A 24,430-nucleotide genomic window follows, 5' to 3' on the forward strand; every position below is an offset into this window, starting at 1 on the left:
TTTTTTTTTTTTTTTTTTGCAGTTTTTGGCTGGGGCTGGGTTTGAACCCGCTACTTCTGGCATATGAGGCTGCTGCCTTACTCCTTTGAGCCACAGGCGCCACCCACCTTATTTTCTTTTTTTAAAGTAAAAAAATCATTTTCTTATATTTTAGAGGCAGAGTCACACTATGTAGCCCAGGTTGACGTGCAGTGGCTATTCACAGGAGTGCATTGCAGCTTCCAACTCCTAGGCTTAAGCTATCCTCCTACCTTGGCTTCCAGTGAGAATGTAGGCACATGCCACCACACCCAGTTCATGCCTATTTTCCAGATAAGGAAACTGAGGTCCAGAGATAGTGATTTGGTTAAAGTCATATTGAGGATTCTGACCTTGCTTGTGCATTTACTGGGTGTCTGCAAGTCCCCCATTCTGATCTCTCTCTCTCACCCAGTCTCCTTTTCCTGAGCCCCAAAGCTCTTCCATTCCTCTCTCAATCAGACTTGGCCTCAGGGCCAAGGCAGTGCGGAAGGGAGACTGGGCAAGTCTCCGGTGCCTGCTTGTGAGCCAGCATGCCAGGAAGGCTGCAGGGATGAGTTCTTTAGAGATCAGGAACACACCTGCCCTTTTATGTGGCTAAACAAGATTCAACAGGCTGATTTTAGGCCCTGAACATCAAGTTCCTGAAATGAATTTGAACTGACACAGCAAGAGGCTGGCCTGGGAATTTGGGTCTAGGCACAATCACAGACTTGCTATGTGACTTGGGGCAAAGAGCTCCGATTTGCTGAGCCTCAGCTTCCACATCTGTGCAATGGGCCTGGGAATAACCATCTCACCGCACTGTTGGGAGGATTAAGTATCAGCTGGCATGGGAGGGCATCCCATAAACTATTTATAAAGCCACTAATAAAGAGTGAGGGGATATTATTGCCCTGTGGGCTGGACAGGGGCCTAGTCCAGTGGCTGAGAGCTGTGGGGGAAGAACAAACACGGCCTGGGCCCAGGCACAGGTTTTTCTGGTTAGGGTGTGTGCAAGGGCCGGGGGAGAAGGAGCTCATGAAGGAAGGTGAGGCCTCTCTTAGAAGCTGCTGAGTCACCCTTCTCTTTATTCTTTCTTTTTAATTGTTTTAAAGAAGATGTAATTACTTTTTTCTGCTTACAAAGGCAGCACATGCTCACAGTGTCAAGTTCAAACAACACTGAAACAGCCTAGAAGGTAGTCAGTTTCCCATGCTCATGCTCCCCAGATGTAACCGCTGCTGACGTTTTGCTGTATATTTTCCCAGATTGTGCTTCGGAGGAACAGATGTCTATTTACTAATTGGAGAAGCATGTCCCTTGAATACAACTTTTATTTTTAACTTAAACTTAGTCTTTCATGTGAGTTAACCTTGAATACAACTTTTATTTTTAACTTAAACTTAGTCTTTCATGTGAGTTAACCTTGAATACAACTTAAAGCAAGGCAGAACTGTATAATGTGCACTCCCTCCCGTCACCCCTGTCCAAAAGTGATGCTATTAACAGCTTTGTAGGTATATGCTTGCGCTCTTTACAGGCATTTATGTTCACAAGTAGGCATAAACGGGGGAGTGGTAATGATTATAGACGCAAAGGCCAAGACTGCCAAGGGTCCAAGCCCATCCCAACACTTACCAGCTGGGCGACTGTGGGCAGCTTACTTAACCTTTGGGCCTATTTTCTTCCTTTATTTTTCTTTCTTTCTCTATTCTATTTCTTCCTCTATTTTCTTCTTCAAAGTGTGGTTGAGAAAATTAAATGAGATAAAGTATGCTGAGCGTGTGTAACGTCTGCCTCAGGGATTAGCCATTGTTACAGACCCACACAAATTGTCTCCCCCCCCCCAACAACAACACACAAAAAACGGGATCATACTATGCATACTATTCTATTTGGCTTGGGGGCCGAATTATACGGGAAAGATTAGTCATAGGGATCCTGAAATTTACAATGGAGATGAGAAGTCTTGCTTTTAGATTCCAAGGATTAGTCGTGAAAGCGTAGGATGGGAGAAACCTAGATTTCACAAGCTGAATCATGGCCACCTCTGTAATGCAGCTGCCACCTGGCTTGCAAAACAGCTGTGAGCTTTCAGAACGGGGAGGTGATGGGGTTTCTCAACCCGGTGCTCCCTCAACCAGAGTCTTCCATTCCTGTTCTGAGACCTGTGAACATCAGCTACCTACACGGTACTTTCTAACTTGAAATGTCTAAAACTTCTCCCTCTCAGGTTTCAGTCTCCACCGCCCTCTAACTCCCTTTTGTCTTCCAATCCTCCTTCTGTGAAGGCACAAAAGTTTGCCATTTGCTTAAGCCATATACAAGGAGACTGGGGGAAGTACTGATCTCCACTTTATCTTTTTCTTTTTTCTTTTTTTTTTTAGAGACAGAGTCTCACTTTATCGCCCTCGGTAGAGTGCCGTGGCTTCACACAGCGCACAGCAACCTCCAGCTCTTGGGCTTAGGCAATTCTCCTGCCTCAGCTTCCTGAGTAGCTGGGACTACGGGTGCCCCACAAGTCCCGGCTATTTTTTTTTGTTGTTGCAGTTTGGCTGGGGCACCATTTGAATCCACCACCCCCCGGTATATGGGGCTGGCGCCCCACTCATTGAGCCACAGGCACCGCCCTTATCTTTTTCTCTTTCTTTCTTTTCTTTCCTTTTGTTTTTTTCTTACAACAGAGTTTTTCTTTGTCACTCTCAGTAGAATGTCATGGTGTCATAGCTCACAGCAACGTCAAACTCTTGGGCTCAAGTGATTCTCTTGCCTCAGCCTCCCAGGTAGTTGGGACTACAGGTGCCCGCCGGGTGTTGCTCTAGCTCAGGCTGGTCTCAAACTTGTGAGCCAATCAATCTGCCTGCTTCGGCCTCCCAGAGTGCTAGGATTATAGGCGTGAGCCCTCACAGCTGCTTCTGGGCTTTTCCTTCCCTCCCACATCGGATTGGGTGTCTTGTGCCCACATAAGCCCAACTGTCCCTTACCCCTGCCTCTATCCTGGCACCCTGCGGTCCACTTGCTTCTCTCCCTGGGCCACGGGGTGGAGGATCCCGTGTTTACGTGCATGTGATAGCATTTGTTCTCACAACACGGAGTTCTCTGGTTGTCCTGTTCACTGCTGTATGCATCCTCAGGGTCAGGCATGCGTAGTCACCTCGTTAAGTCCTCGCTGAATTGCACTGAGGTGAATAAGGAGGTTGCTCCTCTGGTTGGATATTTGCCATCATTCCTGTCCACCCCCTCCCCCAAACCTGAGATTCCCCCAGGAATCTCAAACTGCAGTGGGTTATCTGTTTGTGGGAGTAAAGAAGCTCTGTTTCAGTTGGTGATCAGTTCTCCAGGAGTGTGGAATGGGAGTTCTAGAAGGAACCATGGCAAGGACAAGGATTGTGAGCTTCAAGAAGGCCCTGGTGGCTCGGCACCTGTAGTACGGTGGTTACAGTGCCAGCCACAAACACTGAGGCTGTTAGAACCTGGCCGGGGTCAGCTAAACAACAATGATGACTGCAACAAAAAACAGCCAGGCGTTATGGCTGGTGCCTGTAGTCCCAGCTACTTGGGAGGCTAAGACAAGAAATTGCTTAAGCCCAAGAGTTTGAGGTTGCTGTGAGCTGTGACATGACAGTACTCTACTGAGGGCAACAAAGTAAAACTCTGTCTCAAAAAAGAAAGAGGAAAGAAGGCCCTAGTGTTTGGGCTGAGCCCCGTTTCAAAGATGAAAAAGAATGGGGTGTGTTGGCTGGTAGCTGGTACAGTGGGCACAGTGGGGTGCAGTGGGGCGCAGTGGGGCGTGGTGCACGGCAATGGAGCAGCCAGCCCCGCCTTCACCTCTCCCTCCCTGAGCCCCAGGTGGCCAGTGCCTTTGTGGGATCTTACATACCTCAGCAGGGAAGTGTGGCCACCTAGGCCTCCTTCTCCTGGGTGCACAGGAGATACCAGGAAGCCCTTTGCATCTGGGAATCATCTTGTGAGAGGCCGTTTTCAGGGGCTATTTTCCTCAAAGTGTGGCAGAGTTTGGATGATCCTGCCCAGGCAGGGTACTTATGTTAAAAGGGTTCTCACATGCCACCATGATGCCAACAGGAAAAGCCTGGTGTTGTTGCAGACTCTGGCCAATGTTTAGAGCTCACTGTGAATCCAAACACCTGTGTGAACTGTGACCTGGCCTCAGAATTCTGACTCTCTCTTTCCTATTGGACCTGGGCCATCACACTTTATGTTTTTATTTTTTATTTATTTTATTTGGAGATTCATTGAGTGTACAAGAAACCAGGTTACACTGATTGCATTTGTTGGCCATCACACTTCTGAGACTGACAGAGAGGGTTGTCATGTGGCCAGACCCCCGCACTCCTTAACCCCTACAAAGCCACAAGGATCACTTTCCCTCTCCCAAGCCTCCACGGAAAGGGAGTGTCCCCAGATGGCAGCTTCCAGGGCATTTGACTGGAAGCTATGGGTCCTCACTGCCATCTATGTGGCCTCTGGAAGTGCCTAGTAACACTGCAGCACTCAAACTTTGCTCAGCCAGGGCAATGGGGTTCTCTCCCATCTTCTCCCTCACCCCATGTTCCCAGAAAGAAACAGGACAGAAGAAGCCAATTTTCTAGCACTTTATTATAGTCACAGAGCATGGGAGAGAACCCTTGGGTCTCACCAAAGGCTTGTGTTTTCCTCTTCCCCAGGGAAACCCATCAGAATGCCCCACCAGCCAGTCTAGGCCAAATGGGAGTGGACGTTGCAACATGATGGCCAAAACCATAAAGACACACGTGATTTAGTTCCAGCCTCACCACTTTTTAGCTGTGTGACCTTAGGTAAGTCTCTTGGCCTCTCTCAGCCTTGGCTTCATCTGTGTAATGGAGTAAAGAGTAGAACCCACTCCACTGGGTTGCTGAATGGGGCAATGTGGAGCTGTGGAGGTCAGTGGCGGGCAAAGTGCAGACAGTGAGTGGGGTGAATAGTGTTATTAATATTATTAGCAAATCTGATTTCTCCACAGTCAGGCCAGCTCCAGTCTCTGTAGATTGGGCAGGGGGTGTCTCCATAGATGTCTTTAATGTGGCCTGTGAGGATGACAAGTTGGGATGTTTGTGGGAGCTACTTGGTACCTGAGAGTGTAGGGATCAGACCCCAAAATTAGGGTTCCAGGGCCATGACACTTAATACCATCTCTGCCATCTCCATGAATAGTACTGGCAAGAGTTTGGGAGAAAGTTCTAGTTTTGTACCTGTAACACTTATGCCTTTTGTCATTCAGTTAGGTAGCATTTCCTACATGTAGTCAGAGAGGCTGGCTTTTTTCATTTTTTAAATTTTTGTAGTCTTTGCTTTTGGCAAAAAAACCTGCCATATGCCACTGAACTTGAAATTAATCCTAGATCTGCCTTTTGCTATCTGAGTGACGAAGTAAGGACGTGGACGTAAAAGCAGAGGATGTGATGACGGATGTGATGATGAGGGAGAGGGCTTACGCACTCAATGACTCAACGTGCTGGGGAATAACAAAGGGAGCCTCAGTGTGCGTGTAAGACGCTGTCTTTAGCAAGGTGAGAACTTATCACTGTGGGTGGAGCCAGGCGGCCCTGGTGCCGCCAGAGGTACCACAAGAGGGCGCTCTGAGCTTTTGTCTTTATCTTTGATGAAAAATTTCCGTTTTTCTCTGGCTTCGTTACAAATCAAACTAAGACTTACGGTTTGTAGTTTACGTAATGGATTTAACACACTTTTAAAATAAATTCGTGTGCGTTTAATAGTTCATCAATAACGTGGATGTGATATTGTGCCCCTTCTTGCAAGGCTGGGGGGTGGTGGTGACGGAGAAACGCGCGCCTTGAGGTGTCCTGGTTAGACAACTGCACTGCTGAGTGGCTTTGGGGAGATTTCCCAAGAGTGCAGCAGGGCTGAAGTTCCCACATCCAGCCTCACAGGGCTATTACGAAATGGACGCAATGGGAAGAAAAGCAACATAAAGGTCGAGAATGTTTCATAAGCCCTCTTACCTCCAGGCCTTCTCATTGGCCCCATCTGGTGCTCCAGCTGTGGGCCATGGCGGGCAGCTCCGAGTAGGCAGGAGGTGAATCCGGCTGTTAAACCCTGACCTCAAGAACAGTATTTCCAGGAATCCCCATCTTAGCATCTAAGGGATTCCTGGGAAAACTGGACCGTGAGGACAAGGTGGGAGACAGTGGCCTTCAGCACCAAGGCCTGCCATGGCCCTGAGAACCAGCTGGAGTTTTCTTCTGCATCCAGCCCCATCTGTGGCAACCAGCATGGGGTGCCACGGATCACAGGATGTGGCTCATTGCTCCTGGAATTTCAAGTGTCCTGGAAATTCCCCTCTTTTTAGTCAAAGGTCAGACTTTGATGACATTGTTGACCAGAAACCAGCTGGTGTTCCCCTCCCAGGACCGCAAGCCCCCTAGGACTGCCAACTGCTGTCAGTGGGGGCTTCTGTGTACTCCTGAGTGTCTAGCCAGAGGGGCGAATTTCAACCAACCATCCAGTTCCTAGTCTCTGCTTGGCAATATGGAATAGTATAGGGCCTACTGGAGAGATTTGGCAGCAGGGGAGGAGGATAGAAGGAAGAAAGCCCATAGGATTTAAGGCAAGCGTTTGGGTATGTCTTTGCTAAAAGTAACCTAATTTGGCACACTGTGGACGTAAAAAAAAGAGAGAGAGAGAAAAATAAAAGTAACCTGTGATGTAAAGACAAGACCAGAGCAGGATTTATTAAAGAGAACTTAATAAGTGTCTTTTCTCTTTTTTTGAGACAGAGTCTCAAGCTGTTACCCTGGGTAGAGTGCTGTGGCATCACAGCTCACAGCAACCTCCAACTCCTGGGCTTAATTGATTCTCTTGCCTCAGCTTCCATGTAGCTGGGACTATAGCCACTCTCCACAACACCTGGCTATTTTTTTTTTTTTTTTTTTAAAACAGAGCCTCAAGCTGTCACCCTGGGTAGAGTGCTGTGAAATCACAGCTCACAGCAACCTCCAATTCCTGGGCTCAAGCAATTCTCCTGCCTCTGTCTCCCAAGTAGCTGGGACTATAGCCGCCCGCCACAACACCCTGGCTATTTTTTGGTTGCAGCCATCATTGTTGTTTGGTGGGCCCAGGCTGGATTCGAATCTACCAGCTCAGGTGTATATGGCTGGTGCCTTAGCCGCTTGAGCCACAGGCGCCAAGCCACCCGGCTATTTTTTGTTGCAGTTGTCATTGTTGTTTAGCTTGCCCAGGCTGGGTTTGTACCCGGTAGCCTCGGTGTAAGTGGCTGGTGCTGTAACCACTGTGCTATGGGTGCCGAGCCTTAATAAGTCTTCTTAATAAATCCTCTCCCTAGGTTTCATAATCACAGGCAAAGGGGGTAAAAACATGGATCTAGATGCAGGCAGATTATTACCAGTCTGACTTAGCACAATCATTGTGTGACCTTGGACAAATTGCTTAACTGAGCCTCCCACCTCCCAAGCTTGTTGAGAAGTTAAATAAAATTGTGCTAAGCCTAGTGGCTCTCCTCTGTTGTTCATTGTTTGTCTGAAGCCTCCAGGAGAAGTCAGACATTTATGAGATGCCTAAACTAGTTTAGGCAATAACCCGGAGCCAAGGATAGGAGCACAGAGTGTTAAGACCCTGACTCAAAGTCTAGGACTTTTTGTCTTTAGGGCTGATAGGTTTTTAGGAATTGTCCAAACCACAAATGATGCATGATTTTCAGCTCTGAATCACTCATAGTGGCTGTCCAGGGCTCATTGTTGAGAAGGGTCTGAAGCTGCATCTGAACACTTCAAGTGTGAAGGTCATAATCGAGTAGCAGTGTCTGTTTGGGGCTCAGAAAGAGACCTCATGTTAAGGATGGACACACTGGAACACACAGAAGCGCCAGAACATGCCCAGAATCTTGAAGCAAGTCAAGGCATGGGTGGAACTTGAGGCTAGGGATTTCCCCAGCACCACAAGTGGCTGACCTCCAGTTTCTTGGTACCCTCTGCCCACCTCCGACTTACCACTTTCAGGCTGATGGCTGCAGAACAACTTCTCCCTTCCCGAGCTACAGTGCTTCATCTCAGACTCCCAACTGACCAGAGATGCAGCACTGCACCTCAGGCTGGGAGACAGGGCGCTGTGCTGCTCCCCTCTGGCGACTAGTGGTGAGCTCCAGCCTGGCAGGAGATGGAGATTAGAGGGGAACCTGGGCCCTGCCGCTAAGGCTCATCCCAAGATGGCGGTGACTATCCCCAGCTTTGTTTCCTGTGTGTTGCCTGCTGTTTGACCTCGACCTTCTGTTTTTTTCTTTTTTAACAGCTTTCTTTAGATAGGATCTACCCATTTAATGTGAACAACCAGGTGATTTTTAATACATTCATAAAGTTGTGCAACTGTTGCCAAATTAATTTTAGAGTATTTTGCCACCCCTCAAAAGAAGCCCCTTATTCTTAGCCAATCCCTAGCCCTGGGCAGATCACCTTCTGTCTCTATAGAGCTGCCTAATCTGCACATTTCAATGAATGGGATCATCCAATATGTTGCATCCTTATACTTGGTGCATCCCAGCCAAATAGCTCCATTTGTGGTCCTTGATATTTTAGACTTGCTGTCTCCCTTCTCGGTTTTTTGTTTGTTTGTTTAATAGAGTCTCACTTTGTCAACCTGGGGTTGAGTGCCATGATATCATCGTAGGTCACAGCAACCTCAGACTCTTGGACACAAGTGAACCTCATGCTTCAAGCTTCCCGAATAGCTGGGACTACAGGAGCCTGCCACAATGCCTGGCTAATTCTTCTATTTAGTAGAGATGGGGTCTCACTCTTGCTCAGGTTGGTCTTGAACTCCTGAGCTTAAGGGGCCCTCCTGCTTCAGCCTCCCAGAGTGCTAGGATTACAGGCCTGAGCAACCATGCCCAGCCCTGTCTCCCTTGTTCACTCCTCCCCTCTTCCCACCTGTCCTCTTAGAGAGATTTTTTTTTTTTTTTTGAGACATAGTCTCAAGCTGTTGCCCTGGGTAGAGTGCTATGGCATCATAGCTTATAGCAACCTCAAACTCTTGGGCTTAAGTGCTTCTTTTGCATTAGCTTCCTAAATGGCTAGGACTACAGGCGCCCACCACAACGTGGCTCTAATGGAATGACCATGTAGATCATTCATTTTCTTTTTTGGGCTTGGCTTGTGTGGGAACTTGCAGGTGGGCATTTTGTTGTTGTTGTTGCAGTTGTCATTGTTGTTTTAACTGGGTTGAACCCACCAGTCTTCGTGTCTGTGGCCAGCACCCTACCCACTGAGTTACAGGCACTGCCCACTCTCAGAATGATTTTGGAAAATGCAAATGTGGGATTGGCGCCTGTGGCTCAAGTGGCTAAGGCGCCAGCCACATACACCTAAGGTGGCGGGTTCGAATCCAGCCTGGCCCACCAAACAACAATGATGGCTGCAACAACAACGACAAAAAATAGCCAGGCATTGTGGTGGGTGCCTGTGGTCCCAGCTACTTGGGAGGTGGAGGCAGGAGACTCCTGAGCCCAGGAGTTGGAAGTTGCTGTGAGCTATGATGCCATGGCACACCTTACCCAGGGCGACAGCTTGAGGCTCTGTCTCAAAAAAAAAAAAAAAGAAGAAAAAGAAAATGCAAATGTGATCATATCTTTCCTCACTGTAAATTCTCAAAAAGGCCCCCTATTGTCCTCAGGCTAAGTTCTGAAGCTCTCCCAGAAGGCTAAAGCTTGCAGACCAAGGCCACCTGAATCTTCTTCCTTATGGGCTCTGGCTATAGATGTCCTTTCATTACCCCAGGGAGCCCGAGTCTGCCCATCCCAGGCGCTCAGGGGCTATGTCACTCCCTGGTCCTTCTCTGTCCCCCCTCTCTCCCACCTTCTCCTCTTCATAAACTTAGTCTCATCTACCTCTCTGTTCAGGTGACTGGTGTAGGAGGCTCTCCTTGATTTCTATAGCTATCAGGGCACTCGGCTTCTCATTCTCACTCATCCTGTGTCCTCCTTCTAATCCCTTATCACATTTGTGATGTAGTTGTCATTTGTGACACCTTTACTCATGGACCGTATGGCCCACCCATGAGGAATGGTATCCTGTCACCTACACTGACCACTGAAATCAGGACCAGGTAGTGTATAGCACAAATAAGCATTAGTCAAATGGCTGGATCCTGTTTCTTTGGTCTCATTATTTCTAGTATCAGAATTATTTCTGTGTGGGTCTGACCTGGCTATAACTTTGGGTTTCTGAGGGTAGTGCTCATGCCTGATTGATTTGGGGGATACTGGCTCTTGCTGATGTGGCTTTGTAGATGATGATGGACCCCAGGGAATGCCGTTTGGTGGCTAAATGAAGCACCGTGTTGATCATTCATTTTCTTCTCTGGGTTTGGCTTGGATGGGAACTTGCAGGTGAGCAAGCAAAGCCTCCCTCCCTCCCCCACTCCTCCTGTCCTTTCCAAGATCTCAGAAGACCTCAGAAGACCTTCCTACTTTGCTTAAGGGTCACTGTGGTGGCCTCCATGCCAGATGATGTATATTTTCAGGAGTGTCGGAAGTGGGCAGGCAGCTTTTCCTCAGCGCTGGGAGAGAGCAGAAAAAACACATGCTTCCTTAAAAGAGAAAATAAAAAACTGCCTCCTACACCTCTGGCAGAAATTTGAAACCAATCCTGGAAGAGTAGAAAGAGTATTTTCCTCTGGTCTGTCACTTGGGGGAGGTTAGTTTTGCCAAAGGGGGACAGCCCCTTCCGAGGTATCCCCAGCCACAGAGCTGCCTTCCTCCGGTTTGGAATTCTCTTGCAGGTCTCTTTTCAAACTGCCTTTGGCTAGGGAGTGATTCCAACAGTGGGCCTCACTTGGGGGTCGCAGATAGCCTGCCTGCTCCACTTTCCCAGGGCTTCAGTGGGCCCTGGGAAGGAGCGTCCCCAGCCTGCTCCATAGGTGGTTTCAGTAGGAAGCCAGGGAGAGTAGCCTGGAAGTGAGGTGCTGCGGGAACTGGGCTGATGGAGTGTCTGCTGCCTTCACTTGGTGGGAGACTGTTTCCAAAGCCCTTTCGCCTAAAGACTGTGGGATGAGTGAGCTCACTTAGGAGCACAGTGACTCAGGTTGTTCGCTCAACTGCTTTTGGTCTTTCTATTTACCAGGGGAAGAAAGCCTCCATGTGGTGCTATCCTGTCCCTGAGCCTTTCTAACTCCTGCTTACTGCCCAGGCCCAGGGCCTTGCAAGCCACAGTGTCAGGGTAAAGTGTAACTGTGTGGTTTCATTGTTAGTGTAATTATTGTTACCTTTATCTCCTAATTATGGACAGCATTATGGATTTCCATTCACTGTAGCTTTTTTTTTTTGAGACAGAGTCTCACTATGTGGCCCTCAGTAGAGTTCTATGGTGTCACAGCTCACAGAAACCGCAAACTCTTGGGCTCAAGAGATTGTCTTGCCTCAGCCTCCCAAGTAGCTGGGACTTCAGGTGCCCACCACAACACCCAGCTATTTTTTGTTGTTGTTGGGGTTGTCATTGTTGTTTAGCAGGCCCAGGCTAGGTTCGAGGCCAGCCTTGGTGTATGTGGCCGGTGCCCTAACCACTGTGTTATGGCTGCCAAGCCCACACTAGCTTTTTCTATTTAAGTATTAAAAAAGGATTCATCTTACATTTAAAAATATCATGATTATGGGTGGTGCCTGTGGCTTAGTGGGTAGGGCGATGGTCCCATATACTGAGGGTGGTGGGTTCAAGCCTGCCTCAGCCAAACTGCAACGAAAAAATAGCTGGCTGTTGTGGTGGGCGCCTGTAGTCCCAGCTACTTGGGAGTGTGAGGCAAGAGAATTGCCTAGGCCCGAGAGCTGGAGGTTGCTGTGGGCTATGACGCCACAGTACTCTACTGAGGGTGACAAAGTGAAACTCCGTCTCTAAAAAAAAATGATTATGATTATATGCAGATATGGCAAAAATAAAAAAGGAATATTTGAATGATTGAGTTTAGAAAACAATTTCCGTTCCCATTTAAACTTCAGGGCAGCAGGGGAATGTTATCACTTCCACATGGAGGACCAGAAAGGGGAGGGGACTGTTCCAAGGGTCACAGAGCCAGGGCTCGAATCAGGGGAGTTCAGGGCCATTTCCACCACAAGCCATGGGTTAAGAATATTGCAGCAAAGATAGCATCTTTCCCGGGATTAGGACAGGAACTAGATGGAAGACAGTCCCACACTTCTCTAGGAGAAACTGATGCAGAGACAGGGCCAAGATGCAGCCTTTGACCAGGGAAGGTATGCACCTCCTTCCCCTCTGTGGTCTGTGCATCTGGTCTACCCCCTAGTGATAGGCCATCTAGTTCTGTTCCTCTGTGTCTAGAATAATCATAATGGTGATGACTGCGATAAGAATGGTGACTTTTGGTATGTCTAATCGTGCTTGTCCTTGTGCATGCCCCAAGGCTCCATGAGAAGGGAATTTTCCAAGGGCACAGAGCTTGGAACTGAGCTGGGCTTTCTAACTCAAGAATCCAGGACCCTCATTTTTAACCTCTATGCTGGATGTCTCATCTCCTGACCACTTTACCAGACCTTTGGTTTGGGGACAAGGTCTAATCATTCTGCCTGTTCATTCAGTAAGCTCGGTCCCTCTTCTACATGCTGAGGGGACAAGGGCCTGAACCTGATGTAGTCTTTGCCCAAGAGGAGCACAGTCAGGATGAGGCAGAGGAAAATGCCCCTGGCAGGGTGGGTGGGCAAGTGGGACGAGAGAGAGCCCAAGAAAGGACACCCTTGAACTTAGAGGACAAAGGGGTTCCCAGCCTCCCAGAGAGCCGAGAAAGCTCCCTGGAGGAGGAGGTAGAGTGCAGAGGGCACTTCTCCCGGGCTTCTAGGTCCAGAAACTCTTCCTCTGAGTGGCATATATGGGAGGGCTCATCTCAACCGCTGTCTCCTTTCAAAGAGGGCCTTCCCAAGGAGAGGGCCTTCCTGAGGAGAGGGCCTTCCTGAGGAGAGGGGCCTGTGGCGCTGCTATTCCACTCACCTCACAAGAGCCCCCTTCACACTCAGGCTCTCTGGTCAGGAGATGAAGGGGAGGCTACCCTGGAGTCCCGGGTTCTACCTCTCACCAGGCTTTCTGCACCTGTCATGCCAGGTGGTGGTTGAATCTTACCTGGCGGCTGGCTCAGTGGTGGCCATTGGCAGCATGGGGGCAGCTCCGGGGTAGAGAGACTCTTTCCGCTTCTGCACTTCCTATGTCTTCAGGAAATGTCGCTAGGCTGGGGGGGAACCTCTGTCTTCTGTTGGGAAGCTCTGGGGAGGTGTGGGTGAAGGGGAGGCTGGGGAGGAGAAAATAAACAGTGTCTGGGTTTTCTCGGCAGGAGGCCTCCCTGGGCTCCTTCCTTATATGGCCTGGCTGCCCTGGGCTGGGAGCCTGCGACGCTGTGCTCCCCCACCCTCCACCACCACTCAGAGGGCTAGGGGCTGCTGCTGGTCACCTAGGACCCTGCTGCCACCGAGACTGAGGCAGGGTCAAGGTAGAGGGCAGGACCCAGGACATGCTGGCAACCACCCATACCTGGTCCCCTTTTCCTAGCTGCTGGGCTTCAAGGGCAGGATTTGCATTGAGATGAGAGACTGAGAGGGGAAGAGGTCCACCCAGAGAGGCAGGTCCCCCCAGCCCTGACTTAGTTTCTCACTCACAGTGTGACTCTGGCCAAGCCTTTCCCTCTCTGGGCCTCTGTTTCTCTCTCTGTCAAAAGAGGGTATGGAAAATAATAATTAATCTCAGAGTTAGTCCTATGAGCTCTTATATCGCCATTTTGTAGAAGGGAAAACAGGCTTGGGGAGGCCACCTCTCTCCTGTGACAAGGGAGCAAGCCAGGCAGGAGTGAACTCAGGCTGTCTGGCGTCAGGGTCTGGGTTCCGACTGCTAAAACTCCTCTTGGTAATATGCAGTCATTTCCATGAGCCTTAAGGGATTCTGCTGGAGCTGCTGTCCTAGAAGATCCAGGGGCCAGTGACCCAGGCCAAAGGAGACAGTTCAATTAAGCCCTGAGGGTGGGAGCTATAAATCATTCACCATGGAGTCCCCAGAACATCACACAGGCCTGGTAGACTCAGGGCTCAGGAAGCGATGTGACATCGCCAAACAAATAAGCCTCAGTAACCACATTCTCTAAATCCCAGGTATATTCTGAGGATGACACAAAACTATGCATGGGAAAGCCCTGAATGCCACCTTTAAAATGGCATTGTTGGCTCGGTGCCTATAGCACAGTGGTTACAGTGCTGGCCACATGCACTGAGGCTGGCAGGTTTGAGTGCTGGGCCAGCTAAACAATGATAACTGCAACAAAAAAATAGCCAGGCGGTGTCATGGGTGCCTGTAGTCCCAGCTACTTGGGAGGCTGAGGCAAGAGAATCACTTAAGCCCAAGAGTTTGAGGTTGCTGTGAGCTGTGACACCATAGCGATCTACTGAGGGAAACAAAGTGAGACTCTGTCTCAAAAATAAAACAAATAAAATGGCACTGTCTTTCTGTTCCTGAGTTCCTTCTTCCTCCCAATGTGCCTACCTGTGTCTCCTCCCCAGGCCAATGTCTCCTGAACTGAACACTCCTGGGGCAGTTCAGCTGTGGGCCTGAGAGATGAAGGGTGAGTCTGTGTGGGGGCTGGGCTCTGGGCTGTGGTTGAAGCCTCAGTCTGGGCCCAAGTCCCAGCCCGGCAGCAATGGCCATCTAGAGGCTGCAGGAGGGGAGGGTGCAAGGAGAGGTGGGGGTTGCTGGGAATAGCTCAGAAATATGCCTCGAACAAGCACTAACATCCTGTGTGCTCTTGAGCTAGTTCTGAACCTCCCTCACTCCATCCATCATTGTGGCATCCTCTCAGACCCCAGATCCCTTCCTGGGGCTCATGAGTGGGGTGAGGGGGCCAAGGAGTGACTGTCAGCGTGGCCGAGAGACTGCAGCTGGCAGCTCTGTGGGCCTGCTTAGTGTCGGAGCTGGACAGTCGCAGGGAGGAGGCGCCTGCAGCCCTCCTAATCCAATTTGTTCAGACCCAGTCTCTGTGGCCCATTTGCTAGTGAGCGAGGACCGGGTGTGCGCTGTGCTGTGGTGCACGTTTGCATACATGAGTGGGGTGTGCAGAGGTGGACAGGTGGACTTTGTTATGTAAGACAGGCCTGGGCCTTGTCCGATGTCCCCGAATGTCAGCTCCTTCCGGGAGCCCTGTCTCCATCTCTCTTCCCCTCTGCTCACCTCTACATCTTCCTCTGCTTTTTCCATCCACATGAGACCTGGTGCCAGAATTCCCCTCTGCAACTGGCTATGCAACTTCCAGTGAGTTTCTTCACCTCTCTGGGCCTCAGTGTCCCTGTGTGTCTTATGAGCCAATACTTCACCCTGCCTGATGCACTGTGAGCATGAAAGTGCTATTTATTTATTGTTTCTTTTTTTTTTGAGATGGAGTCTCATTTTGTCGCCCTAAGTAGAGTGCAGTAGAGTCACAGCTCACAGCAACCTCAAACTCTTGGGCTCAAGTGATTCTCTCTTTTTTATTGAGATACAATCTCACTTGCCCTTGGTAGAGTGCTGTGGCATCACAGCTCACAGTAACCTTAATCTCTTGGGCTTAAGCAATTCTCTTCCCTTAGCTTCCCAAGTAGTTGGGACTACAGGCGCCCACCACAATGCCCGACTATTATTATTATAATTATTTTTTGTTGTATTTGTCGTTGTTTAGCAGGCCTGGGCTAGATTCAAATTCACCAGCTCCCCTGTATGTGGCTGGTGTCCTAGTTGCTGAGCTACAGGTGCTGAGCCTCCAGCTATTCTCTTGTTTCAGTCTCCGGAGTAGCTGCGACTACAGGCGTCCGCCACGCCTGGCTATTTTTTTTAGAGATGAGGTCTCACTATGGCTCAGGCTGGTCTCAAACTCCTGAGCTCAGGCAATCCACCTGTCTTGGCCTCCCAGAGTGCTAGGATTACAGGTGCAAGCCACCACGCCTGGTCAAATGTTAGCAGGTGGCCAGGAGCAGTGGGTCATGCCTGTAATCCTAGCACTCTGGGAGGCTGAGGCAGGGGGACCGTTTGCGCTCACAAGTTCAAGACCAGCCTGAGGAAGAGTGAGACCCCATTTCTCAAAAGAGCCAGGCCTTGTGGTGGGCACCTACAGTCCCAGCTACTTGGGAGGCTGAGGCAAGACATCATTTGAGCCCAAGAATTTGAGGTTGCTGTGAGCTATGACGCCATGGCACTCTATCAAGGGTGACAAAGTGAGACTCTGTCTCAAAAAAAAAAAAAATTGGCAGGTGTGGGGAGAATGTGATAAATGGTAAAAACTGCCCTCCCCCCCTTTTTTTTTTGTAGAGACAAAGTCTCACTTTTTTGCCCTGGGTAGAGTGTAGTGGAGTCACTCCAGCAACCTCCAACTCCTAGGCTTAGGTAATTCTTCTGCCTCAGCCTCCCAAGGCGCTGGGACTACAGACGCCTGCCACAACGCCCGGCTATTTTTTGTTGCAGTTTGGCCGGGGCTGGGTTTGAACCCACCACCCTCAGTATATGGGGCCGGCGTCCTACTCACTGAGCCACAGGTGCCTCCCCCAAACTGCCCCTTTTATCTTGAGCTTCACTGCATGCTAAGTGCTGCACATAAAGACACAGGTCCAACTTCACCACCCCTCCAAAAGCCCTGTGATGGGAGAGGTTGGATGTTGCACGGATGCTGTGTAGGGCATGGGCTGGGTTCTTGGCTCCGGGTTGCTTTTCCCTCCTTTGGTTCCACAGCTTTTCACATGTGATCAAGACCTCACATTCCTGAAGTGCCCAGACCCCTGCAGGGGCCTTCCTTTGCCCAAGGCCTATTCTGGTTCTTTTATTTCTAAGGCTTGGTATCTTGGTCCTTCTGAGTGCTGGGGTAGGGAATTTATACTGAGGACCCAGGTGGTCTCAGGGGCTATCTGAAGGTAGGATAGGGGTGGGGAATGGTGTGGGTGCAGGGGATGGAAGTGCTTACAGTTCTGTTTCCAGAGCCACATGTCGCTTGCTCTCCTCTGTCCCCAGGAGGCTGGCTCATTGGGTGCTTGCTTTCTGACATCAGGTGGTAGGGAAGGCTCCTGCCAGCCAGTGCCCTTGCCTGAAAGGAACAAAGATCCCACTTGTCAGGAGGATGTGGGGTACCCTGCAGCCACAGCCCTAGCCTTTAAGGGTCCTGACCTGGCTGCCAAAGATTAAAGATGGGTGTAGACCACTGCTGGACACTGTTTCTGTATAATTAGACACCTCAGACTGAACCTACCAGGATCTTCCAGGCCTCAAAGAGCCTTCCCATTGGACCTTCGGTAGTCATTACCCTTGCTTTGCCTGCCTGGCTTTCAAAGAGGATCTTCTGAGAAACACCAGGAGGAAGGTCCTTTGCCTTCCCAGCATACCCAAGCCCCATCAGCAGAAGAACTGGTCAGGAAGGAAATTTCCCTCTGACCAATGCCCCCCACTTCACATATAAGACAGGAGGCATTTAGGGTTGAATCAAAACCTGGACTAACATGGTGACCAAAACCAAGGGGACTGCCTGTGACCTCTTCCAGCTGCTGAGGCTTTCAGCTCCCTCTCAGAACTCGGAACTCTCACAGACACTGCCAACGTAGGAAGAGTTTTTCCCCTTATTGAAATTCAAAGGAGATGTGCCATTTGCCCTGGTCGTCTGCTAGCCCGTAGGTAGCATCAGAGGCAGACTTGAAGGCAGGCTCTTCATGCTCGGTCTGGCTGCTTCTTGAGCCTGGGCAGCAGCAGCTGAACAACCATGAGACAAAGCTCACATCAGCATGGTTATTGCAAAAGCCCCTGTGCCCTCTCTGGCCTGGCTCATTTCCAAGAAACACAAGGGGCTGGGAATGGGCCATATTTGTGAGCCAGAGGGCTGAGGCCAGGACTTCAAGCAGGCTCACAAACCCATCCTTCTATACCCACCCCCGGTCCTCAGCCTACTCACCCGTGGGCACTTATGATAGCCTTTGCTCTCCTGGGGTTCCAGGGCCCTAGAGTTTCTACCAATTTTTTTTTTTTTTTTTGAGACAGAGTCTTATTTTGTCACCCTCGGTAGAATGCCGTGGCGTCGCAGCTCACAGCAACCTCCAGCTCTTGGGCTAGGGCGATTCTCTTGCCTCAGCCTCCCAAGTTGCTGGGACTACAGCCGCCCACCACAACACCTGGCTATTTTTGTTGCAATTGCCACTGCTATTTTAGCTGGCCAGGGCTGGGTTCGAACCTGTCACCCTCGGTATATGGGGCTGGCGCCTTACCCAGTGAGCCACAGGTGCCACCCTCTGCCATGTTTTGGAAGGAAAGGAAGACACAGGCCCTGGAGTCACGCAGACCTGCATCTGAATCTTGCCTCTAGCACTTACTAGCTGCCCCATCTACAGCCAGTGCCTTCACCTTGCTCAGCCTGTTTCCAACCTCACAGGCTCATTTGTGGGTCAAATGAGGCAGATGTCAAGTATAAGCACAGTTCTGGACACATAGTAAGCCCACAGTAAATGGTTGCAAATTCCATTATTAGCTTCCCCTGGACCCACAGAGAGGCCCAGCTGTGGTGGGAAGAGCAGAGGCAAAGAGGACAAGGGCAAAGGAACAAGGAGGCATCCAGAGAAGATATGGAGGCTGGCTGTGGGGGCCACCATGTGGGCCCTTTCCATGTCCCCTCTGTTGCATGGTTTCTCTGGGCCTCTGTCCCTAGTGTGCCCTCCTGTGACACCCCAGCTGAGTTCACCAGCCTCTCACGCTCTCCATTTCCTCCCCAGGGAAGGTTGCTCTGGGGACTTCTGAGCAAGCCCTGGGAATGAAATTTGAGGCTGAAACCAGGGCCATGAAGGGAAAAGGGAAGAGAGGGAAGGAAAAGGGGCTGCAGATTTGCCTGGCCTAGAAGCCCAAGCCTCTCCTTGAGAGCTCAGGGCCTGTGGGCAGGGGGCAGATGGGGGTCCCTAAGACTCCCTCCATCACCGGCCCTTCAGTAAGAGCAGGGACTGGGAAGGGGTTGGTGGTAAGAGCTTTCACCTAGCCATTTACTGCATACCAGGCCCACTGGGACATGTGGTAGTTGTAACAATAGCTCACGTATCCTTGGTGCTGATGCACCCTACCCTGGCTAAGTGCCTTATCTCACGCTGGTCCTCAGTCACTTTTGAGTTAGAAACAATTCTTATCCTCCTTTTACAGAGGTCATAACAGCCCCCAAGGTCACATGGTTAGTAAGCATCAAGGTCAGAATTGGCTTCAGGCATTTTTTAGCCCCCCTGTAAGACTAGGCTATTCATCTCCTCATTTTTATGGAGTGATAACCTGAATTGGCATCTGGTAGCAGGTGTATTAGTCCTCGTGGAGAGGGGTCATGAAGAGTAAAGGCCCCTTACCAGGGCCATGTGTCACCAGATGCCAGGGGCTTCTCGTTTTGATGGTATTTCTCCCTTTTGTGCTATCTTTGTTAAAAAGCCACATATTCTATATGGAGTTGGTTCTCCCTTCTGTCCTGTCTGCTTTGTAAAGAGCAGGGACCTCCAGGATCCCAGGGGCTTTTCTGGAACTGGGCAATGGTTTCTGGCTAGGCTAGGCACTGGGCTAGGCACTAGGGCTCTTGTTGATATGCTGGATGGCTGTAAACAAGAGTCTTCCCCTCTCTGGGCCTCAAGGACCCACATTTGCATGATCAGTGGGGACAGGACTAGCCTCAATGGTCCCCAGGGTCCTCCTAGGACTGACTCCATCCCATCCCCAGGTGAAAGTGTGAGTGGATGAATGGTCTGCATGGATCTCTATCGGGTGAGAGGAATTTGTGCAAGGGGTAAGGATGGAGCTCTCCCTTGGACTCTCTCTGCCCTGTCCCACTCCACTCCTCATTGCTCAGCCCAGAGCAAGCCATAGTGACCAAGGCCCAGGTGGATTTTCTGCACCAGGACTTGAAGTCTCGGTACATCAGAGCCAGAAGCACCCTAATCTCGTACCCACTGTTCAGATGAGGAAACTGAGATATGGAGAGAAACTACAAACTCAGAGTGATGCAGCTGATCAGAGGCCCAGCTGGATTCCAGCAAGTGTCCTGACCTCTTCTGCTCGCAGAGGGATCATGATCAGCCAAATAGTAACAAAGGGGCCCCCAGAGGAAGGTGGGAACGAAGAGAACCTTTAAGTTCCTTTGGCTTTGAAGATGGAATAATCATGACTTCCTTCTCCAAATATCTTTTGGCCCTTCCTAGAACCAGATGGCGGATGTTTGGAATTTATGTTGTAAATAGTTTAAGAAGGGGTGGGGGTGCAGATGTGTTACTTTCTCCAACCACCAGAAACGAGATCTGAGGGAGGAAAGTGGGGGAGGGAAGCTGACTCTGAAAAGATTTTGGGAGAAGCAGGAAGTGAGGGGGAAGGAAGAGAGACAAGAGATGTGAGGTGGGAGGAGAGGGAAACAGGGAAGAGGGATTGATGGAGGGAGGGTTGGAACAAGACAGAGAGGAGCAGAGGGAAGGAGGAGAGCTGTTGAAGAACAGGATAGAGAAGGATGGGGAGGGGGCTTCCAGGGTGCAGACACAGAGCAGCTCCATCTTGAGTTCAGGAGCAAACCCTTGAGTTTTCTAAAAATAGCTCAGCCTTTCCCCCAGCGGGGCTGGCAGCAGGGACCAAGAGAGGCACGCTTGCCCTTTTATGGTAAGAAAAAATTCAGATCCTCAGAGGGGGAGCTGAGCTGGAGCCTGTCATTCTGGATGAAGCCCATCATTCTGGATGAAGCCCAGTGCCGGGGTCTGGGGTGGAACAGGGCCCATGGCAGCACAGACTTGGTGGGGTTTCCTGGCCCAGATAGCCTCACCCGTTGGGAAGAAAGTGCTGAGATGGTTGTCCATGGGGCCACACAGGAGAGCCCCAGGGTCCTGGTGGGTCCTTGGTGTTAGGGCAAAAGGGGCTCCTAGAGACCTCTGACCCATCCACTTCTCTGTTTTATGGAAGAAACTGAGTCTGAGACAGGGGAGGAGACTACAGGCTCCTCAGCGGGGGTGTAAGCCGTTAAGCTAAAATGATGCCTGGACCACAGAGGGGTACCCATGTGCCTGTTGTTCTGGAGGGCAGCATGGTCAGTGGGAAAGCCCTGGCTTGGGAGGCAGGAGGCCTGTGGCCCACTCCCAGTTTGGCGTGTGACCTTAAGTAACTGGCTGACCCTCTCTGATCTCAGCTTTTCTCACTGGGATGACCTACAGGGCCTTCCCAGCTTCTTGTCTCTCTGAGAATTTCGAAGCTGTCAAGTGAAGGGCACACAAAGAAGCTGCTACCAAGTGGAGGGGAACCTGTGGGCTGCTGCTTTCCTCCTGTGCCTGGCTCACTTTCTGCCTAGAGCTGGATAGGTAAAATCTGAAATGGACCAAAACAAGGGAGAGGGATGCCCTGTAGGACATTGGTGGCAGATCATACATGGAACACCTGCTGTCCAGCTGGTTGGGTCTAGCCCCTCAGTGGACACACTGAAGCCATAGGAGGCATCACACTCAAGGTCATATGAAGAATGGGGCAAAGCCAGGAAAAGAACCCAGGGCTTCCCTTCCCAGCCTTGAGTGCTTTTCTTTGCAGGAGGCCTCCCATATACAGCTGCTGACAGCTTTGGGGACCATCTTGGACCATGTAAAGGGACTTCCTATGCACAGCAGCCAGAATTCAAGATAGGTTATGTGTCCTAGCTACCTCTTGGCCACAGTTACATGTGGCTGGGCCTTTGCCTCTCCTCTGTCCCCTGCCCTTGATGTAAAGGGCATACTATAGTCTCCATCTTTGGCTAGAAGGCAGGGAAGAGGCAATGTGGCTGCTCTGGCAGTGTGATCGTGGGCACAGTGTGATCGTCTCTCCCTATCACTGGGCCTGTTTCTGCGTCTGTAACACGAGATAGGCCTCAATGCTCTTTAAGGTCCTTTCAGCTCTAAAAGGACTATGATGCTTGGAATTTAGGAGTTTACCTACCAAGGTCACCAGGGTGAACGAGATAAATGTAGTAAAATTCTGCAGATCGGTAGTCAGAGGAAGATGGGCACTGATTACCCAAGGCCCTGAAGGCACCTCTCCCCACATCCTCAGATCCTTCTGTCTGTATCTAGGAAACCCTGGGCTGACTCTTGATTCCAGCTTGACCCTGGGCCCAGGCAGTTGTGGTTTCAAGTGCCTAGGCCTGCCTGGTTGGCCTGGTCAGTGTTCGTGGACCCTGCCCCAGGACCTACACAGACCTGGCTATTTCCCACATGGCTGTCTCTCCCCCACCCCAGGTCCTGTATGGTGCCCCCTCCCAGTCTGCCCTGCACCCCCAGCCTCTGCACACTCTTTCTGTGACTCAGCCCAAGAGGATGCTTGCTTTCTTTTTCCAGCCTTCTCTGACACCCCTGCCCACTGCTGGGAGAAAGGATGGAACAGAAGAAAACAGAGGAAAAAAAAATAAGGCATTGTGGTTCTAAATTAGAAGCTTCCTTGTGACCCTCCTGGAATTTCCATGCAGACTCTCTGGAGTGTGTGAACAGGGCTCCTGGGGACCCTGGCCCCTTTGTCTCCTTCCTGCTGGGCAGAAGCCCACAGGCGGAATGTTCCCTGGGGAACCTTGTCTCACAGCCAGGCTCCAAGTCTCTCTCCTCAGACCTGGCATCCCCTGGGAAGGCAGAAGGAGATGTAGAGTGAGAGGAACTGAGAGGTAGGGGGTCCCGAGAGGCCCCTGTGTGAAGTCAGGGCAGACGTCATATCTGGCTGAAAATCTGACACCCAGGCTGCAGGGAGGCTTAGTCCATGCTTGTCCCAAGGCAGCTAGAGCCAGCATGTGATGTCCCAGGCTGGTGGTGGGGAAGGCCGGGATGCCCAGCCTCCTCTGATATTTGATTCCTGTCTATAGTGTCCCTGCTAAGCTTGTATACTTCTGGGGACCAGGAGCTCACTACATATGTTCCTTAACTTATGATGGCGTTATTTCTGGACAAAACCATTGTTAAGTTGAAGATATCTACTTCTGAATGAACCCATCATAAGTTGAAAATATATTTTCTATTTACAATGGGTTTATCCCGATATAACCCTGTAACCCCATTATAACCCCATTGTAGCCCAATCACAAGTCGAGGAATGTCCTGAATGCATATAGCTTTTGTACCATTGTAAAGTCAAAATCCTAAGTCCAGGGCCATCTGTACTTCCCGATCACCTAATCCCTCTTTGAACAGATTATTGGAGACACTCTTGCCTAATATCCTGCTGCCATCTGCCTCTCTGGGGCTTCATGCTCTGTGCTCTGGGGCTGCAAAGAACAAGTCCATGTTCCCCATCTTGAGTGAAGATGGAGACTGAACTCCCTCCCCCTCCTAATGCCACACCAGGTCTCCCTTGCCTGTGCCTGACACCTGAGAGCTGCCTAATGTCCAGACTCCCAGTCTCTCCCCTACACAGGGGCTCTTGGCCTGATGGTGTCTGGGGGAAGGGGACAAACAGGCTAAAGACAGGAACTCCCTCCTAAGGATGGACATACCACGGGGGACTTTTCCCAGCTTCCGAGGCTTTGGTTTCTTGTTGCTGAAGCCAAGCCACAGTGCAGGCCTTCCCTGCTTTGCCAGACTCCAGCCTTACCGAGCTTGTAGACCGACTCTCTGTTCCAGCCAAGTGGGCTTCTCTGCTGTTCCTGACGGTGCATTTGTAGTCCTGCCTCCATCTACCTTTGCTCACATCACCTTTGCTCTCTGCCCAGAATGCCTGCTTCCGCAGAGTGTGTCCCCTGCTCTACAGGTGTTTCTTCTCTGAGGATCCAGGTGTCCACTGTCACACACAGGATGGCCTGTCTCCCTTTAATCCTAAACTATAGAATGTCACAGTCTGAAGGGCCCAGAGGAGCAGGGGCACTTACTGGAGTGTGCTGGCCTGTCTTCCTCTCCCCATCTTGTTCAGCTCATCTCACTGGATTCCCTCAGACTCAGTGTAGTTGTTGGGTCACTCGCCTGAGGGCTGGGAGGCTCCATCTAGGTGAGCCCCATAGCTTAGCCAGGGGTGGAGTCAAGGCCACTGCGGATGCCATCCCCAGGCCTGCAGGCAGCCTCCCTCTGGACACTTCCCCACCCATTTCCCTGGAGGAGAAGGATGAGGGAGAGAGTATGCGGTGGAAGCTAGTGGCAGATTAGCAGTTTGGAACTTTTCTCTCTCTCTCAAAGCATGGCTTGGATCAGAGGAAGGGTCTTCAAGGTGGGGCTCTAGCCTTGTGGTTGGCAGGGGGATCTTGGGGAGGAGTTGGGGTAGAATTGCTTCCCCCAGGGCTTAGCTGACTGCCCCTGCCTCAAATCTCAGGTGGGCTGTGGAGGGCAAGGGGCACTCAGTCCACCCTCAGGGATCCTTCTTGGTGAGAAGGATTGCAGAGTCTATATTTTTGCCCCGGAGAAAGGGGTAGAAGTCTGTTTCTTTCTTTTCTTTTCTTTTTTTTTTTTTTT

The 24,430-nt window shown here is 50.6% G+C and overlaps 1 long non-coding RNA gene across 1 annotated transcript in view; it reads right to left on the bottom strand.

Moving 5' to 3' along the window:
- Positions 1–13,004: 13,004 nt before the first annotated feature.
- LOC111726407 overlaps positions 13,005–24,430 on the bottom strand; it is a 17,190-nt gene continuing 5,764 nt past the window's right edge. The window contains exons 2-3 of the long non-coding RNA XR_002774185.1: positions 16,972–17,091; positions 13,005–13,296 (exon numbers count right to left, since the gene is read on the bottom strand). This is a non-coding gene — a long non-coding RNA (uncharacterized LOC111726407). The remainder of the gene's footprint in view (positions 13,297–16,971; positions 17,092–24,430) is intronic.

Source organism: Otolemur garnettii, unplaced genomic scaffold, assembly GCF_000181295.1.
Source record: "Otolemur garnettii isolate 467f Iridium unplaced genomic scaffold, OtoGar3 scaffold00003, whole genome shotgun sequence".
Classification (NCBI taxonomy): Eukaryota; Metazoa; Chordata; class Mammalia; order Primates; family Galagidae; genus Otolemur; species Otolemur garnettii.